We start from the raw sequence: 4,625 nt of genomic DNA on the forward strand, positions 1-4,625 counted from the left end.
ATCAAACGGTATGCAAAGACAGCTTGACAAAAATACGGTATGCAAAGACAGCTTGACAGAAATACGGTATGCAAAGACAGCTTGACAGAAATACGGTATGCAAAGACAGCTTGACAGAAATGCGGTATGCAAAGACAGCTTGACAGAAATACGGTATGCAAAGACAGCTTGACAGAAACGGTAGCAGAAGTTGAATGTTAAACTTTTGTTGCACACATATTTAAGGGATCCCGAGTGGCACAGCGGTCTAAGGCCCTGCATCTCAGTACTAGAGGGTCACTACAGACCCTGGTTCCATTCCAGGCTGTATCACAGCAGTCCAAGACCCTGCATCTCAGTACTAGAGGGTCACTACAGACCCTGGTTCCATTCCAGGCTGTATCACAGCAGTCCAAGACCCTGCATCTCAGTACTAGAGGAGTCACTACAGACCCTGGTTCCATTCCAGGCTGTATCACAGCAGTCCAAGACCCTGCATCTCAGTGCTAGAGGAGTCACTACAGACCCTGGTTCCATTCCAGGCTGTATCACAGCGGTCCAAGACCCTGCATCCCAGTGCTAGAGGAGTCACTACAGACCCTGGTTCCATTCCAGGCTGTATCACAACCGGCCGGGATTGGGAGTCCCATAGGGCGGTGCACAATTGGCCCAGCGTCGTCCGGGTTAGGGTTTGGCCAGGGGTAGGCCGTCATTGTAAATAAGAATTTGTTCTTAACTGACTGGCCTAGTTAAATAAAGGTTAAAAACATATCCAGATGATGCTGCGTACCATGGAGCTGTAGGCCTACACCACCTAGCCACAACAGTAGAAACGTAAACAGGCCATCAGTCCCAACCCTTTTAATGTCCGTGGTCCCGACATACCGACACGTATTTATATACCTACCGCGACACGTATTTATATACCTACCGCAACACGTATTTGTATACCTACCGCAACACATATTTATATACCTACCGCAACACGTATTTGTATACCTTACCGCAACACGTATTGTTCTAACCTACCGCAAACACGTATTTGTATACCTACCGCAAACACGTATTTGTATACCTACCGCAACACGTATTTGTATACCTACCGCAAAAGTATACTACGCGTATTTGTATACCTACCGCGACACGTATTTGTATACCTTCCTGCGACACGTATTTATACAAGGCACGTATTTATATACCTTCCTGCGACATGTATTTATATACCCACCGCAACACGTATTTGTATACCTACCGCAACACGTATTTGTATACCTACCGCAACACGTATTGTATACTACCGCAACACGTATTTATATACCACCGCAACACATTTGTATACCTACCGACACGTATTTTATACCTACCGCAACACGTATTTGTATACCTACCGCAACACGTATTTGTATAACCTACCGCACACGTATTTGTATACCACCGCCGACACGTATTTATATACCTTCCTGCGACACGTATTTTTATACTACCGCAACACGTATTTGTATACCACCCGACACGCATTTATATCCTTCCTGCGACACGTATATATACCTACCGCAACACGTATTTGTATACCTACCGCAACATATTATATACCCACCGCAACACGTATTGTATACCTACCGCAACACGTATTGTATAACTACCGCAACAGTATTTGTATACCTACCGCAACACGTATTTGTATACCTACCGACGACACGTATTATATCAAGCACGTATTATATACCTTCCTGCACAGTATTTATATACCACCGCACACTATTTTTATACCTACCGCAACACTATTTGTATACCTACCGCAACACGTATTTGATATACCTACCCGCCAACACGTATTTATATACCCACCGCAACACGTATTTGTATACCTACCGCGACACGTATTTATATACCTACCGCAACACGTATTTGTATACCTACCGCAACACGTATTTGTATACCTACCGCAACACGTATTTGTATACCTACCGCGACACGTATTTATATACCTTCCTGCGACACGTATTATAATACCTACCGCAACACGTATTTGATTACCCACCGCGACACGCATTTATTACCTTCCTGCGACACGTATTTAATACCTACCGCAACACGTATTTGTATACCTACCGCAACACGTATTTATATACCCACCGCAACACGTATTTGTATACCTACCGCAACACGTATTTGTATAACTACCGCAACACGTATTTGTATACCTACCGCAACACGTATTTGTATAACTACCGCAACACGTATTTGTATACCTACCGCAACACGTATTTGTATAACTACCGCAACACGTATTTTGTATACCTACCGCAACACGTATTTGTATAACTACCGCAACACGTATTTGATACCTACCGCAACACGATTTGTATAACTACCGCAACACGTATTGTAACCTACCGCAACACGTATTTGTATAACTACCGCAACACGTATTTTATACCTACCGCAACACGTATTGTATAACTACCGCAACAACGTATTGTATACCACCGCGACACGTATTTGTATACCACCGCGACACGTATTTGTATACCTACCGCGACACGTATTGTATACCTACCGCGACACGTATTTGTATACTCCGCACACGTATTTGTAACTACCGCGACACAGCGTATTGTTACTACCCCGACTTTAGTCACAATCACGTATTTGTATACTACGCGACACGTATTGTATACCCACCGCGACACGTATTTGTATACCACCGCGAACACGTTAATTTGTATACCCACCGCGACACGTATTGTATACCCACCGACCGAACACGTATTTGTATACCCACCGCCACACGTATTGTAATAACTACCGCAACACGTATTTGTATAATACTACCGCAACACGTATTATTATACCTACCGCGACACGTATTTATATACCCACCGCCACACGTATTTGTATACTACCGCAACACATATTTGCTAACCTACCGCGACACGTATTTATATACCTACCGCAACACTATTTATATACCCACCGCGACAGTAATTTGTATACCTACCGCAACACATATTTGTTACCTACCCGACACGAATTTGTATACCTACCGAGACACGTATTTGTATACCTACCGCGACACGTATATACCACCGCGACACGTAATTGTATACCTACCGCAACACATTTTGTATACCTACCGCAACACGTATTATATACCACCGCGACACGTATTATATACCTACCACTACACGTATTTATATACCCACCGCGACACGTATTTGTATACCTACCGCAACAACTATTTGTATACCTACCGCGACACGTTATTGTATACCTACCGCGACACGTATTTTATACTACCGCGACACTATTTGTATACCTACCGCGACACTATTGTATACCTACCGCGACACGTATTTGTATACCTACCGCGAACGTATTGTATACCTACCGCGACACGTATTTAACCCACCGCGACACGTATTTGTATACCTACCGCAACACATATTGTATACCTACCGCAACACGTATTGTATACCTACCACTACACGTATTTGTCATCTAGTGATCAATTAATATGTGGTTATTTATTATCTAGAATAAAACCAACCGTTCTAAATGCAGTGTTTTATTAATTTAACCAGGTAGGCCTAAGATCCATTGCTGCTAGAAAACCTCTTTTGCAAAGGACGACCAAGAAGGCAAAACAGGGAAATAGCAGCATTCCATAAAATGTAAAAAAAAAATAATAATAAAATACACACAAAATACAAAGGATCACAAGTTACAGATACAGATGAAAAACTGAGGCCATCAAAAACATTTTTTCGATCAGAGTGTTAAAAATAGACTCTGACTTTAATATATTTTGAAGAATGTCAGGATGAAGGGAATTATGGGGAAAATATTGGTTTTCCCCCATATCAGTTCTAGCCTGAGGAACAGACAAGGACAGGTCAGTTCTAGCCTGAGGAACAGACAAGAGACAGCTCAGTTCTAGCCTGAGGACAAGACAAGGACAGCCCAGTTCTAGCCTGAGGAACAGACAAGGACAGGTCAGTTCTATCCTGAGGAAACAGAACAAGGACAGGTCCGTTCTACCTGAGGAACAGACAAGGACAGCTCAGTTCTAGCCTGAGAACAGACAAGGACAGCTCAGTTCTAGCCTGAGGAACAGACAAGGACAGCTCAGTTCTAGCCTGAGGAACAGACAAGGACAGTCAGTTCTAACCTGAGGAACAAGACAAGGACAGGTCAGTTCTAGCCTGAGGAACAGACAAGGACAGGTCAGTTCTAGCCTGGAGAACAGACAAGGACAGGTCATTCAGCCTGAGGAACAGACAAGGACAGCTCAGTTCTAGCCTGAGGAACAGACAAGGACAGGTCAGTTCTATCCTGAGGAACAGACAAGGACAGCAGAGACTGTGAACCAAGACTGTATTGATGCCGTGTTCATGTGGTAGTCGGAACTAGGAACCTCTGAATTACAGACTAACTGGTTGTAGTTATACACGTGCCACATTCAACCAATCAGTAAGTCGGGAAATAAATCAGTTTCCTAGTTCCGACTAGCAAGTCAACGGGGCACGAGTGACTAATCTGGTCAGTAAGGAACAAAGAGATACACAGGGAGTTGCCTTATCAATGCTACCAGTGCTTTAGCCTCCTGGTGGATGGAACGGTCCATTACACCAAGGCATACAACT

The 4,625-nt window shown here is 43.6% G+C and overlaps 1 long non-coding RNA gene across 1 annotated transcript; it reads left to right on the forward strand.

Moving 5' to 3' along the window:
* Nucleotides 1-3,842: 3,842 nt before the first annotated feature.
* On the forward strand, nucleotides 3,843-4,333 carry LOC139025750 (uncharacterized). Its single transcript, XR_011477368.1, has 4 exons — nucleotides 3,843-3,874; nucleotides 3,909-3,974; nucleotides 4,173-4,238; nucleotides 4,270-4,333. It is a non-coding gene; the product is annotated as an uncharacterized lncRNA (long non-coding RNA).
* The last annotated feature ends 292 nt before the right edge of the window (nucleotides 4,334-4,625 follow it).

Source organism: Salvelinus sp. IW2-2015, unplaced genomic scaffold, assembly GCF_002910315.2.
Source record: "Salvelinus sp. IW2-2015 unplaced genomic scaffold, ASM291031v2 Un_scaffold3213, whole genome shotgun sequence".
In the NCBI taxonomy this organism is placed as follows: Eukaryota; Metazoa; Chordata; class Actinopteri; order Salmoniformes; family Salmonidae; genus Salvelinus; species Salvelinus sp. IW2-2015.